The sequence below is a fragment of the Peromyscus eremicus genome, unplaced genomic scaffold (genome assembly GCF_949786415.1).
Source record: "Peromyscus eremicus unplaced genomic scaffold, PerEre_H2_v1 PerEre#2#unplaced_218, whole genome shotgun sequence".
Classification (NCBI taxonomy): Eukaryota; Metazoa; Chordata; class Mammalia; order Rodentia; family Cricetidae; genus Peromyscus; species Peromyscus eremicus.
Genome location: NW_026734454.1, coordinates 76,237 through 92,674, shown reverse-complemented (window position 1 = coordinate 92,674; position 16,438 = coordinate 76,237). Strand labels below are relative to the sequence as shown.

The 16,438-nt window shown below is 43.7% G+C and overlaps 1 pseudogene; it reads left to right on the top strand.

Moving 5' to 3' along the window:
- The window catches only part of LOC131901674 (leukocyte immunoglobulin-like receptor subfamily B member 3), a 65,296-nt pseudogene that overhangs the window by 22,825 nt on the left and 26,033 nt on the right, over positions 1-16,438 (top strand).

The window sequence follows — 16,438 nt, the reverse complement described above, 5'->3', positions numbered from 1 at the left end:
ACTGAGAGAGAGAGAGAGAGTCATTTTCTTTAATAGTGTGGCCCCTGGATATATGATCAAGACTGTGGGAAGCACAAATTGAGCTGCATGGGAGAAAGAGAACAGAAAGTTAGATGTGTAAGGAAAGGCAGCGGATTTTCTACAACTAGCAGATCACAGAAGGAATCAAAAAGAAAATCAGGTCAGTGAAAAGGGAACCAGAAAGGGAGGGTGGATTCTACCAAAACATAATACATACTGATATGACATTTCCAAACAATTAAGTTAATAAGACCTGGTTTGGTGACCCACATCTTTAGTCCAAACACTTGGAAGCAGAGGCAGGGGGATTTCTGTGAGTTCCAGCCCAGCCTGGCCTACAGAACCAGCTCTAAGGACAGCCAGGGATCCACTGAGAGAGCCTGTCTCAAATCAACAGCAACAAAAATAATTAAATGCATAACCATAAGAAAATGATAGCAAGTGAAAAAATTTAAAGTAAGATCAGAAATTTACCATTACAGGATAAAGTAAGTGTAGGTCAGGGGTCGAGGGTGTTCTTAGAATACTGGAGGCATTGACATCAATCCCTGGCACCAAAAGGAAAGGGGATAGTTTTTTTTTTTTTTTTCATGGTCCGTTGCACTTTTGACATTTTTATTTGTAACATCGCTACATAAAAGGAATATTATTTCTTTTTTTTATTTTTTATTTTTTTTTATTTTGCAATACAATTAAGTTCTACATACAGGCACAGATTCCCTTGTTCTCCCCCCTCCCGCCCCCCTCACCTTCCCCCCAGCCCGCCTCCCATTCCAATCTCCTCCAGGGCAAAGCCTTCCCCACAGACTGAGATCAACCTGGTGGACTCAGTCCAGGCAGGTCCAGTCCCCTCCTCCCAGGCCGAGCCCAACGACCCTGCATAGGCCCCAGGTTTCAAATAGCCGACTCATGCAATGAGCACAGGACCCAGTGCCAGTGCCTGGATGCCTCCCAAACAGATCAGGCCAATCAACTGTCTCACCCACTCAGAGGGCCTGATCCAGTTGGTGACCCCTCAGCCATTGGTTCATATTTCATGTGTTTCCGTTTGTTTGGCTATTTGTCTCTGTGCTTTATCCGACCTTGGTCTCAACAATTCTCTCTCATATAAACTCTCCTCATTCTCGCTAATTGGACTCCCAGAGATCCACCTGGGGCCTAGTCATGATCTCTGCATCCAGATCCCTCAGGAGTTGGATGAGGTTTCTAGCACAACAATTAGGGTGTTTGGTCATCCCATCACCAGAGTAGGTCAATTCGGACTGTCTCTCGACCATTGCCAGCAGTCTGTTGTGGGGGTATCTTTGTGGATTTCTGTGGGCCTCTCTAGCACTTTGTTTCTTCCTATTCTCATGTGGTCTTCATTTACCATGGTCTCCTATTCCTTGTTCTCCCTCTCTGTTGTTGATCCAGCTGGAATCTCCCAGTCACCCAAGCTCTCTTTCCCTCGACCCTCGCCCTTCACTACCCCCACTCCTGTCCAGGCTGTTCATGTAGATCTCATTCCATTTCTCTGTCATTGGGCGATCCCTGTGTCTTTCTTGGGGTCCTGATTTCCAGGTAGCCTCCCTGGTGATGTGAGTAGCAGTCCAGTCATCCTTGTTCCACATCTACTATCCTGTTATGAGTGAGTACATACCATGTTTGTCTTTCTGAGTCTGGGATACCTCACTCAGGATGATTTTTTCTAGGTCCATCCATTTGTCTGCTCAAGCTTCAGCACAAACCTCTCACAGGACACTCTCTTCCAGCACTGACTCTGGACTGGGAACCCCAGTGCTGTCAGGTAAGTGAGTGTCTGCAGATGTCCTGACCTTCACTTCTCATCATTTCTGCAGCCATGCCTGGGCAGTGAGGATGGAGAACAACACATGTGTGCTGCCCCTGGGCATGGCTGGAGGGTTGGGGTTGGAGCTGCAATCTGATGGCTGCCCTGAGTCCTAGCTGCTTTTTTCCTTGTAGGGGCCCTCCCTAAGCCTGTCCTCACAGTACAGCCAGGCTCTGTGGTCTACAAGCAGAGTATGGTGATCTTCTTGTGTGAGGGGACCACAGAAGCCAAAGAATACAGATTCTATAAAGGACAACAATGGCACACAGAGAATCCACAGAATCCTAAGAACAAGGCTGAATTCTCAATCTCAAAAATAGCCCATCACCAAGCAGGACAATATCACTGTCAATATCTTACTCGTGATGGATGGTCAGAGTATAGTGACACCCTGGACCTGGTGGTGACAGGTGAGAAAATGCACAAGGTTCCCAGACTCAGGCTACACTGTCAAGAAGTGAGTCTGCTCTTAAGGGTGCCCTCCCCACATCACAGCCCTGGAGAATAATGAGGCCTGATACATTTAATTGATTCTTCCTTCTCTCCCAGGAGCCTACAGTAAACCCAGCCTGTCAGCAAGGCCCAGTCCTGTGGTGACTGAAGGAGGGAATGTCACCCTCCAGTGTGTCTCAGGGCAGGCCAATCACAGTTTTGTTCTGGTTAAGGAAGGACCACAGAAGCTCTCCTGGACACAGGAATCAGAGTATAACTACTCTATTAGACAGTTCCTGGCCCTGTTCCATGTGGGCCCTGTGACCTCCAGCCAAAGGTGGACATTCAGATGCTACAGCTTTAACAAGAACAGACCACAGGTGTGGTCAGAATCTAGTGACACCCTGGAGCTCCTGGTCTCAGGTGAGGAACCCCAGCCTTTCCACAGAATGATATTGAAATGATACAGATGCTCAGGGAGGCCTTGGTATGTGGTGTGTGTGAGGGGCCAGGGCTCCTGAGCCCATGACACAGAGCATGGGAGAGAGAGGGACACAAGATACAGAAACCAAGACAGAGAGTGACAGCAAAGCCCAGGAGGTCCAGGACAGAGATTAATCCTTATGGACCTTCTGTTACTCTAGATCAGCTCATGTACCATCCACAACAGCTCGGGGAACCCCACAGAAGAGAGGGGGAAGGGCTGCAGGAGCCAGAATGGTTAGGGCACAGGGAGAACACAGCCCACAGAATCTACTAGGCAGGCATCATGAGGGCTCACAGAGATTGAGGCAGCAGCCATGGAGCCTGCATGGGTCTGCCCTAGGCCTTCAGCACAATGCTGTGGTGGTTTACCTTGTGTTCTTTTTTGCTTTGTTTCTTTTTTAGAGTTTCACTGTGTAGCTCTGTATGTCCTAGAACTCACTCTGTAGACCAAGCTGCCCTTGAATTCACAGAGATCTCCCTGCATCTGTCTCCTGAGTGCTGGGATCAAAGGCATGCACCAGCACAGCCTGGCTAGCTTGGGGTTTTTGTTAGACTCATAACAATAGGAATGGGGATGTCTCTGACAGTTTTGCCTGCAAGTGAGATCTTTTTCCCTCTACTGGATTGCCTTGTCCAGCCTTAATATTGGGGGTGTACCTAGTCTTGTTGCATGTTGTTATGTCTTCTTCAGTTAATATCACTGGGAAGCCTTCTCTAACCGGAAAGGATACAAAGGAGCAGTGGATCTCGGGGACAGGGCTGGCAAGGAGGCTGTTGTCAGGATGTATTATATGACAGAAGAATAAATTGAAAAGATAATAACAGTGCCATCCACAGTGAGATTTTCTCCATGCCACTACCAAACATACCCAACTCCTTCTCTCCTATTTCCTTACAGGGACGCTCCACAAACCCACCATCAAGGCTGAGCCAGGCTCTATGGTCTCTTCCAGGAGTGCTGTGACCATCTGGTGTCAGGGGACCCTGGATGCAGAAATATGTGTTCTGCATAAACAGGGAAGCCAAAAACTCTGGGACATACAGACCCCAGAGAAGCCTGAGAACAAGGCCAAGTTCTCCATCCCTTCTGTGACACAGCAACATGGGGGACAATATCGCTGTTACTGTTACAGCTCAGCTGGCTGGTCAGAGCTCAGTGACACCCTGGAACTGGTGGTGACAGGTGAGGGGACAGTCAGGGTCTCAGCCCCAGGCTCTGCTCTCAGGAGTATTCCCCTGCCACAGTGTAGCACTGGAGAACACTATGGCTCTGTGAGTCCATGTAACAGGCTGCCTCCTTCTCTCCTAGGAATCCACTACAATAAACCCAGCCTTACAGCCCTGCCCAGCCCTGTGGTGACCTCAGGAGGAAACATGACTCTCAAGTGTGTCTCATATCATGGATATGACAAGTTCATTCTCACTAAGGATGACCAGAAGTTCCTCAGCTCTCTGAACTCACAGTTTATACACAATATTAGGCAGTATCAAGCCTTGTTCTCTATAGATCATGTAATACCAGACCACAGAGGGACACTCAGATGTTATGGTTACTACAATCATACCCCACTCTTGTGGTCAGTACCTACTGAGCCCCTGGAAATACACATACCAGGTGAGTCAGTCATATCACTGACCAATCATTTTTTGATACCCTAAACCATTGCCATGGAGTGAATGCCAACAGAGAATCATCAAGTAATATCCATTTCATTCTATATTGCAATACCAGTTTGGAGTAGACAGCATGAAGATCTTGGGGAGGTTGCAGGACAGAGGTAGGACAGTGAGCAGAGGCGGGACACTGGGTCAGCATCTAACTCTCATCCTCCTCTTGTTTTTCCTAGGACACATTACAGCCTCCAGCCTGCCAACCTCACTGCCCATGCCAACAGCTGGTGAGTATCAGGCACCAAAGTGCAGGGAGTGTGCTCCATCCTGAGGCTGCCTCTCAGCTCTTAGGCCAGAAAAGTCCCCATTTCTCTGTCACTTCAGGTTATACGTGCAGGAAGCAAACAGATCCCAACAGAGATCCCAGAAGCACAAAGTTTGGTTTGTTATACAGAAAGTGGCATCCAGAGACAGATGTTTAGGCTCAGCATGGAGGATGGGGAAGGTAGGTGAGCTGGAGAACAGGGAATCAAAACACTTACCTCCCCATCCTACCAGTAAGGTCGTGAGAACACATATCTCATCTGCATGGAGTCAGGTCCCAGAGGGAAACCTAGACACTCACCTCTCCATCTTGCCACTAAGGTCATGAGAACACACTTATCAGCTGCATGGAGTCAGGCCCTAGAAGGATATGTAAAGACCATATTGAAATATGAGGCCCTGATCGACAGAAGCTGGTTATGGGCTTGAAACAGCTGCTTATGGAGATGTTGACTTGGATAAATCCTTCTGTTTCTGGACTGCTGCTAATCTTCATATAAAACATACAAGCGTGGCCCACACCTTTAAGTTTCTCTCAGTGTTGGCCTTGCCTGTGACATCTCTTGACAGAAGAATCTTTCAGAATGTGATTCTGCAGTGGATCTGTCCACAGTAGTACTGACATGTGCAAGGGTGAGACACAAGTCCATGGCAGAGCAGTCAGAATTCTTCCCTCTAGCTCACGGAGCATAGTTCTAGTATTCTCCATGAGTACTGTGACCTCCACTCCCAGGGGCACCTACAGGTGCTATGGATACCTCAACTCATCTCTACGCCTATTGTTGTGTGCCAGTGGCCATGTGGAGCTCATGGTCCAAGGTGAGGTGATCCAGATCTTTCTGAGCTAAAGGGTATATCAGTGTTATACATTTACAGTTGTTGGATACGATTGGGTTACCAATGCTTCAGAGGGTCAGCCAGATGGATATTCACCCTCATGATGGTGGAGGCCAACATGGATATTTCTGGGAATGCTTACAACAATCCCTGCTTATGGAACCCAAAAGAGTTTGAGATAGTCTAAAAGAGCATCTTGTGGAGGTCACAAACAGATACAACATATTATGCAGAAATCAGTCCCCAGTGACAACCTCTGCTCTTCACCCTCCACTTATCAGTATTCACAGACCTTTGCTGTCAGTGAAGCCATGGCCCTCAGTGTCTCCATGGGAGAAGATAGGCTTGCTGTAATAATTACAAAGCCTGGTACACTTTCCTTCTTTTCAAAACAGATCCAAATTCATACATCAACACTACAAGACTGAATTCTCAATGAGAACCTGAATATAATGATGCTCACATTAAACAAAATAAAATCCAGCAGTCTCAATCAAAACCTATTACTTTGTGAAGTCTGCAACCTTTCACTTCATGGTGAAATAGGAAAACTGAGACATTACGGGTTCAACCCTCATTTGAGGGGTGATAGCTAAGAATGTCTTCTGCCTGCTCTTGGTGTGCTCAACCTAACAAGAAATTTGGGGGATAGAACTGCCAGGAATATACACAACTTCCCCTTGACTCTCCTAATGTGATGGAAGAGCTGTACTACTCTCTGCTCACACTATAGCTGTCCTGTTTGTCTCAATAACTATTATTTGTAAAGAGGACAAAAGTAAGTGTTAGATATGTCAGTCTTTGGATCTATGCTTAGTGTGAGCTAGCCATGCCTTTGGGGGGACTATTGGGTGAGAGCACCCTTGCTTAACATCTACTCTCCTTCCTGGTTCACACACACTTGCACACTCACTTCACACCAGTTTTTGAAAGTGACTACTGCAGAACACTCTGCATGACACTGCCTCACACCTTCGTCCTGCATTTCCCACATGATACGTGCAAGAAAAGAGATGGATCACAATCTACATCAGAAGGATGAGCTCCTACCTGAACTGGACATAGAGAAATTTCTTGGTCTGATATGGGGAGAAACATCTGGGAAAGTTTAGCAACAAGACACAGGTTTCAACCTTAGCAGAAACCATATTTCATCTCTGGGGCAATAAGGTAGTTCCTCCTCAACCGCCCCTTTGTGGTTCTGGGTACTCAGAAGAGATCAGGGGAATGCTCAGATCACAGGAGACAGACATGGAAAGGTATAAGTATGACAATGGAACAAACACTCAGCAAAAACATCCTTTTAGGAAATCATCCCAGACTGAGGATGTGAGTCCACACAACCTCTGCTGAATTCACCACAGACACAGACACCACATTCAGAATGGTCCTGTGGCTGCTCAGTGCAGTGACTTGGGACCAATGCCTGTAATGTCTTGACAACTTATTTTACCCTGACTTTTCTTTTTTCACTGGTGTTTCCACAGTGGTGATGAAGAAACTAAGAGTAAGAGAGGGAGAAGGAACCCAGATATGCCAGCAGAAAGATTCACCCCAGACTTCATGAAATTATAGGATGAGAATGATGAGTATCTACAGTAAATGAGAACGTAAAACTCAGATATCTTAAGCATGCACACATCTTATTGCTCTGTTCTCAGGATCATATGTGATTATCAGTCCATCTTGGAACTTGCCTAAACCCAAGATAATTGAATAAAGAAAATTGAAAAACATAGCCCTGGAAGTAGAGGTTCCAAGTTTTGTTCAGGGAATTCAGGTGTCCTGGGTGGACATTTAGTTATCTTGGGAAAATTTAGTTATCATGAAGAAATTTGGGCCATCACTTAATTCAGTACTTCTTTATCTACATTCACAGCCTCCTCAGAGAAGCAGGAATACACAGTGGAAAATCTCATCAGAATGGGGTTTGCTGCCATGATCCTCATAGTCCTTGACATTCTGCTGTTTGAGGCTTGGAGCAGCCAGAGGCAGGCCCACCATGCAGCTGAGAGGTAATCAGAGAAGAAAGAAGTACATCTTTCAAGGATCTAGAGTCTGGGAAATAAATCTGATGATCTCAAGTTTTCTGCAAGAAAATCTAGTTCTTACATTGAAGAACCAGTGTGAGAGAATGTCCACAGAGTAAATATGTTTTGTGTGCAGAGGAAGGTGTGAAAGTTGTGATGAGATGCTTCCTCAGCAAATGAATTTACATCCCTCCACCTACTGTGGTCATTTGCTGGCTGAACCAACTCTTTTCTTGATCTATAACGTGAGGAAATGTGCTGCCCTGTCTATCTGGCATTGATCCTTGTTTCTATACATCTTTTCTTTCCCTCCCTCTCATGTGTCATTTTCCATTTTAATAAATTGCCACATTCACTATGGCAGATGCTTCTCTCTGTTGGACTAGAAACAAAGATGTTGCCAACATAACAAAAAGAAAATGAGTAAAGTCAGAGCCCAGAATTCAAAGTCACTCTGCCTATGATGTCCCAAACTCTCTTCATGACCCCCACCCTTTCAGTGTTCAACACATGTTCTTCATGGAGTTTCTCTTGAAATATAAAGCCAATGTCACCACACTGATGGAATAAGGACTGTCTCACAAGACAGTTTGGGCAGCACTTTGACAGTGTTTTCTTAACACAGATTTCTGATTTGTAGCATTTGCTGACCCTTATAAACATCCCCATCAAAGACACCTTCACAACCGCAATGTAACATCACAGGTGTGAGTTTGAGGAATGTTGCGTTAAATTGATGTGTTTTTCATTTTATTTTCCACTATCTATTTCTCAAATATGCAAAAGCAAATGGTATGCTGATCAATCATCCCAGATTCACCTTGCTAGGAAGACTTATCATACAATGATTCATAATTTCTACATAGAAAATCATGTTATATTCAAACAATAATAGTGGTATTTATTTTTCTCTCTCTTTTATAAACTATATTTCTGTTTCTGTATTAGCTAAGTCTTCAAGTACAAAACTCAAATGTGTGAAGAGATGTGACTCTTAATTTCTTCAGGATGCAGAGTTCCATGGCCGAGCCCCAGGTGGAGCTCTGGGAGTCCAATCGGTGAGAGAGAGGAGGGATTGTATGAGTGAGAGATATCGAGACCATGATTGGAAAAAGCACAGGGACAAATAGCCAAACTAGTGGAAACTCATGAACTGTGAACCAATGCCTGAGAAGCCCCCATGGAACTGGACCAGGCCCTTGGATAAGGGAGACAGTTGATTAGCTTGAACTGTTAGGGAGGTCCACAGGCAGTGGAGCCGGGACCTGTCCTTGGTGCATGTGCTGGATTTTTTGGAGCCTGGGGCCTGTGCTGGGACACGTTGCTCAGCCTTGGTGTAGGGAGGAGGGGACTGGACCTGCCTTGGCTGAGTTTACCAGGCTGGACTGACTCACCAGGGGAGAGCTTGCCTTGGAGGAGGTGAGAATGGGGGATGGATTGTGGGGGAGGGCTGGGGAGTGGGAGGAGGGATAACAGGGGAATCCGTGGCTGATATGTGAAATTAAGTTAATTATAAATTACAAATATTTTTTAAAAAAGAAAATCATGTTATATTCAAATAATAATAGTGGTATTTATTTTTCTCTCTCTTTTATAAACTATACTTCTATTTCTGTATCAGCTAAGTCTTCAAGTACAAAGCTCAGAATGTGTGAAGAGAAGTGACTCTTAACTTATTCAGGACGTATTGCAAAATTTCTGCTTTCTCAACATTCAGTATGATGCTAACTTGGGTGTTTTGGTACATGAACTGTGTTTTGGCATACTGACTGTGGAGGAAATCTGTGTCTAATTACCTGTGACTGTCCATAGTGAATAGCTGTGGGACACTGACAAATACTGACTCTTCATCAGAAACTGTCTCCATTTTATACATTTTTAATTTTAATCTTATTACTATAATCAATAACATGATTTTGAATGTTGAACAGGATTTACATGACTGAGTAAATTCTACTATTCATGAGGTGTTCTTTTCATGTTATAACACATTCTCATGGCTAGCATCAGAGTATCACCTAAAGAATTCACATTTAGTAAATGCTTTTCATGATGTTAAAATTATAGAATACTTAGCAAAGTCTTATGAATATGATGTCACAGATTACTTGCTCTTCAGGACTGTCTCTACAGGGTGCAGGAATTTTATTTTTGTAGATATTGCAGTTGTGTTCATGGGAGATTTTATCCTATAATTTGTTTCTTCTAATTTCTTTTTCTTGATCACAGTTAGGTGATGCTGGGCTTACAGCATAATTAAGGTTACACATTCCATTCTCTAGACCTGAGTGTCCAGTGATTTAGGTAGCCTGTAGTCAATTCCTCCCTCTATCTGAGCAGATTGTTTTGTTGTGTTGTGGTTTTTGCTTTTTCAAGACAAGGTCTCTCTGAAGATCCCTGGCTGTCCTGCAACTCACTATGTAGGCATGGTTGGTTTTAATCTCACAGATATCCACCTTCCCCTGGCTTAGAAGTGATGAATTTGAAAGGATGAGCCACCAGAACTAGCAGCTGAGCAGATCTTAGGAGACTACACTTGTCCACGCCATCAACATACCACCTCCCTCTGTCCTCATGAAAAATGTTACATGGTCCGGTCCTGTCATACTTTCATCTGAATCTCATATGTTCATGGAGGCAAGAGGTATATTCTGGTTCTGAAACATGATGCCTAGGATGAATCTAGGAATTGACACTCTGATACTTACTTCATTGGAGGTCAATGGAAGAGGTACAAGGAACTAGGATGCCACATGACACCACCCAGCCCAGAAAACTAAGGTCCTTTACACTCTCTGAGCACCACTAGTTTACAGGAAGTCATGCAACATGGTGAGGGGAACAGGTTGCTAATGGAAGCGTGAGCAGAATCTATTGTCACTACCTCAGGGGACAAATGGTTGCTCTAACCTCAAAATTACCAATACTTAGCAACACTTCAGACACTTCTGCATGAAGCTGTGGGGGGAAGAATGAGCAACACCAAGTGAACCAGAGGAGAAAGGGCTGGATGGACTCAGCAACGATGCCCATTATCTGTGAAAACACAGACCCTCCTCCTATGCGTAAGTCAGCAAACTGCATGCTGGGATCAGAGAAAGGAAGTGACCACGTCAGGAGTCCCAAACTTTACTTCCATGTGTTGTCCTCTAAGAGTGTAGCATCAGGTTCTGATTTCTCTTAGCATCATTAATCTAGAAAGGGCCCCACAGACATGACTAAATTATAATCTGAGCAAAGCACATCATCAGTGAGGTTCTTGATTTCCCAAGTGACTTTAGTCTACTTTAAGATGACAAAACCTAATCATTCCACTCTCCCATCCCAATTCATATCCTCAGAAATATGAATCCGTACATGAACACTTCCATGTCACACGACTACTTGATTCTCACACTAACCCTGAAAGAGAGGTCATTGCCCTCATTATGCACCAAAGGATGGCAGAGGAATATTATTACCAGCTTCAGTTTGAAAGTCTGCAAATGATATTCCTGCACATAACAGAGCAGCCAGAGAATATGCTCCCCCTGAGCATTAGTGCTGTGGGAACTGAGAAAGGATCTGCAGTGTTATATCAGGAACTGTGGCCCAGATGGAGAAGGAATAGAGGGAAAAAACACAGTGAGGAGGTTTGGAAGAAAAGGAAGGAGTAGGAGGGGCTTCCTGTGACAGAAATGAAGAAGTTAGAGGAATAAGAAACTTATCAGTTACAAACCACAAGTCCAGGCAAAGAGGGAAGTCAGCTTCCCCAATGAGTCTTCGAGGGCGTGCACGACTCTTTCTGTATCTTCTCTGTCACTATCTGTGATGGCCACATTTGATACTCCAATCAACCTCTGCAGTAAAGATCCTTCCTCAGTTTCTCCATCCTTCCATTCTCATTCTGATACTAACCTCAAACTGTCCCAACCTTAACTGTTTCTTCCACTGACCCGCGGACATCAGCACAGCTCCAGTTCTGTGAAGACTCAAGATATCTGTATATCCTCTTGATCCATCCACCTTCAGCAGCACTCCAGGCTCCTGTCCCCACTTCATCTAATCCTTTAAACAGTTCTGCCCATCTTCAGTCATTCTGCTCTGGTCCTTATCCTCATCCATGCTGAATCCTTCATAAGAGATCGTCTTCCTGTAATATCTCAGAAGGCCTTGCTGATGTTCACAACCAGCAGAGCTAATCTCTCCCCAGCAAACACATTCTTCCCACAAGGCAAATTCAGTTGAGGACACAAGATGCATTTTATACACACACACACACACACACACACACACACACATATACACACAGAGAGAGAGACAGACAGAGAAAAAGACAGAGAGACAGACACAGACAGACAGACAGACAAGAGAGAGACCAATATGACCCTTCTATTACTAAAGTTCAGTAACTGGGTTCAGATTACTAGTGGACATTTATCACAATTGATTGCAAATAGGTTCCTTCTACCATAAGCTTTCCATAACAATTGACTCCTTAGAGCAGCAACAGGGTCAAATATGCCTTTGCCTGCTGTGCGGTAGTGGCACATGTCTTTAATCCCAGCACTGGGGAGGCAGAGGCAGGCAGATCTCTGTGAGTTAGAGGCCAAACTGGGTTACAGAGTGAGTTCCAGGAAAGGCATAAAGCTACACAGAGAAACCCTGTCTCCAAAAACAAAAAATAATATTTCTTTGCCTAAATATTTGACTATTAAAGGTGAAAAAACAGATCATGTCCATTGCACAAAGGTAAGATGGAGTCAAAGCACCCTGTGAGATTTTCACATTACAAAACAACTGATGGTCCTCCTTGATGGGTAAGAACCCTAAGTGTGTCCTATCCTCTGATCAGGCCTGGACCCCACCCATCTTCAATGCAGCCTCAACTTCCACTGTTAGACACACTGAATTTCCCCTTCTACGTAGCTCCCTTGTGTGCAGAAAACAGCCACTATTTTGTCCATCATTTGCACCCTTGTAAATACGTCTTCTTCAGTCCAACGAAGGAATCAGTTGGTGACACCAGTCACTCTCTGGCCCGAGACTAAGTGGATGTGACGTGTTCTCCGTGGTAATAATCACTACATGGGTATTAGGAGGTAGGAACAATTCTTGTACTAAACAGAGTTCTAGAAGGAAGGGTTTGTCTCCACATGAACTGTAGTCATGTGATCAGTGTGTCTCCATGGCTTTCAAGCCCTGGGAAAGCAACAGCCTGTAGCTTCACAAAAGCATCTTCAAGACCAGGAAGATAACTAGTTGTCCTAAGAAGCCAAGTGAACTCTAAATGGACAGGTTGAAGAAATGAAGGACATATGTGCAGAGGTTCTAGGACAGAAGGAGCAACCACCTCTCCAACACTGGAGAGATTTGATCCCCTCAGATCATGGAATGAAACACTTGGGTGAGATTACGTTCTAATGTGGTATGTACTCATACTAGATGTGGAACAAGGATGACTGGACTGCTACTCACATCACCAGGGAGGCTACCTGGAAAACAGGACCCCAAGAAAGATACGGGGATCACCCAATGACGGAGAAATGGAAGAGATCTTCATGAACAGCCTGGACATGAGTGGGGGTAATGAAGGGCGAGAGTCGAGGGAAAGAGAGCTTGGGGGAGCAGGTGATCCCAGCTGTTCCAACAACAGAGAGGGAGAAAAAGTAAAAAGAGGCCATGGTAAAAGAAGACCACATGAGAATAGGAAGAAGCAAAGTGCTAGAGAGGCCCACAGAAATCCACAAAGATACCCCCACAATAGACTACAGGCAATGGTCGAGAGACAGCCCTAACTGACCTACTCTGGTGATAGGATGGCCAAACACCCTAATTGTCATGCTAGAAACCCCATCCAATGACTGAGGGAACCGGATGCAGAGATCCACAGCCAGGCCCCAGGTGGAGCTCCAGGAGTCCAATTAGCAAGAAAGAGGAGGGTTTGTATGATAGAGAATTGTTGAGACCAAGGTTGGATAAAGAACAGGGACAAATAGCCAAATGAATGGAAACACATGAACTATGAACCAATGGCTGAGGGGCCCCCCAACTGGATCAGGCCCTCTGAATGGGTGAGACAGTTGATTAGCTTGATCTGTTTGGGAGGCATCCAGGCAGTGGGACGGGGTCCTGTGCTCATTGCATGAGTTGGCTGTTTGAAACCTGGGGCTTAAAGAGGGTCACTTGGCTCGGCCTGGGAGGAGGGAACTGGACCTGCCTGGACTGAGTCTACCAGGTTGATCTCAGTCCGCGGGGGAGGCTTTGCCCTGGAAGAGGTGGGAATGGGGGGTGGGCTGGGGGGAAGGTGGGGGGTGTTGGTGGGAGGGGGGAGAACATGGGAATCCATGGCTGATATGTAAAATTAAATTATAAAATAAAAATGGGAGACATAACAACAGACAATGAGGTGTAGCATGAATCTTAAAAGTTCTTATTAATAAAATCAAACCTGAAGTTAAGTATTGGGATGAATGCTAGAAGATCAGAGAAAAGAACAAGCCACAGCCACCTCACCTTGCCAATTCCTCAGCTGATCCTGTTTCCTCAGACTGGATGCCTCTCAGCTGAACTGTGCTGCTCAAAAGCCTGAAGGCTTAACTAGCTCTAGGTCCTCGTCTTCACACCTTAAATACCTTCTGCTTCTTTCATCTCTTCCTGGAATTAAAGGTGTGAATCACCATGCCTGGCTATTTCCAGTGTGGCATTGAACTCATAGAGATCCACATGGATCTCTGCCTCCCAAGTGATAAGATTAAAGGCATGTGCACTACCATTTTCTGGCCTCTATATCTAGTGGCTGTTCTGTTCTCTGACCCCAGATAAGTTTTTTAGGGTCATACAATATTTTGGGGAACACAATACCACCACAATGAGGAAATCCCGAGAATTATCAGGTCATACTTCAAAAACCTGTACTCCACAAAATTGGAAAATGTGAAAAGAAATGGACAATTTTCTGGATAAATAACACATACCAAAATTAAACCAAGACCAGGTAAACTATTTAAATAAACTAATAACCCTTAAGGAAACAGAAAAAGTCATTGAAAGTCTCCCAACCAAAAAAAAAAAAAAAAAAAAAAAGCCCAGGACCAGATGGTTTCAGTGCAGAATTCTACCAGATTTTCAAAGAAGAGCTAATTCCAATACTCTTCAAATTGTTCCACACATTAGAAACAGAGGGAACATTACCAAATTTTTTGTGAGGCTACAGTTACCCAGATACCCAAACCACACAAAGATTCAACAAAGAAAGAGAATTACAGACCAATCTCTGTCATGAATATTGATGCAAAAATACTCAATAAAATATTTGTAAACCAAATGTAAGAATACATTTTAAAAAATTATCGACCATGACAAAGTTGACTTAATCCCAGGGATGCTAGGATGGTTCAACATATGAAAATCTGTCAATGTAATACACAATATAAACACACTAAAAGAAAAAACCACATGATCATCTCATTAGATGCTGAAAAAGCCTTTGACAAAATCCAACACCCCTTCCTGATATAGGCCATAGAGAGAAGAGCAATACAAGGCACATACCTAAATACAATAAAGGCAATTGACAGCAGGCCAACAGCAGACATCAAATTAAATGGAGAGAAAATCAAAGCAATTCCACTAAAATCGGGAAAAGACAAGGCTGTCCATATTTATTCAAATAGTACTTGAAGTTCTAGCTAGAGCATTAAGACAATAAAAGGAGATAAAAGGAATACAAATTGGAAAGGAAGAAGTCAAACTTTCACTATTTGCAGATGATATGATAGTATACATAAGTGACCCGAAAAATTCTACCAGGTAACTCCTACAGCTGAAAAACTCCTTCACTAATGTGGCAGGATACAAGATTAACTCAAAAAAACAAAAACAAAACAAAAAAACCAGTAGCCCTCCTATATACAAATGATAAAAGGGCAGAGAAAGAAATCAGAGGAACATCACCATTCACAATAGCCACAAATAATATAAAATACCTTGGGATAACACTAACTAAACAAGTGAAGGACCTTTCTGATAAGACTTTAAATCTCTAAAGAAAGAAATTATCAGAAAGTAAAAGGATCTCCCGTGCTTATGGATAGGTAGGATTAACATAGTAAACGGCAATCTTCCCAAAAGCAATCTGCAGATTAAATGCAATCCCCATCAAAATTCTAACACAATTCTTCACAGACTTGAAAAGAACAATACTTAATTTTATATGGAAAACAAAAAATTGATAGCTAAAAGAATCCTGTATAGTAAAGCAACCTCTGGAGGCATCATGATCCTTGATCTCAAACTCTACTATAGAGCTACAATAGTAAAAACAGGTTGATATTGGCATAAAAACCAACATGTAGAACAATGGAGTCAAAATGAAGACCCTGACATTAAACAGCACCCCTATAAACATCTGATTTTTGACAAAGAAGCCAAAACTGTACAATGGAAAAAAGAAAGCATATTCAACAAATGGTGCTAGCATAACTGGATGTCAACATGTAGAAGATTGCAAATGTATCCATATCTGTCTCCATGCATAAAACTCAAGTCTAAGTGGATCAAAGACCTCAACATAAATGCAGGAATGTAGGAAGTAGTCTTGAACACATTGGCACAGGACATCACTTCCAAATATAACACCAGCAGCACAGACACTGAGAGCAACAATTAATAAATGGGTCCACTTGAAACTGAGAAGCTACGTAGGACAAAGGACACTGTCAATAAAACAAAGTGATACCCTACAGAATGGGAAAAGCTCTTCACTAACCCCACTCCTGACAAAGGACTGATATCCAAAACATATAAAGAACTCAAGAAACTAGAGAAAGAGGAAATATAGCCCTACATAGTTTATCAGACCAGGAAATAATTATTAACAAAACTTGAA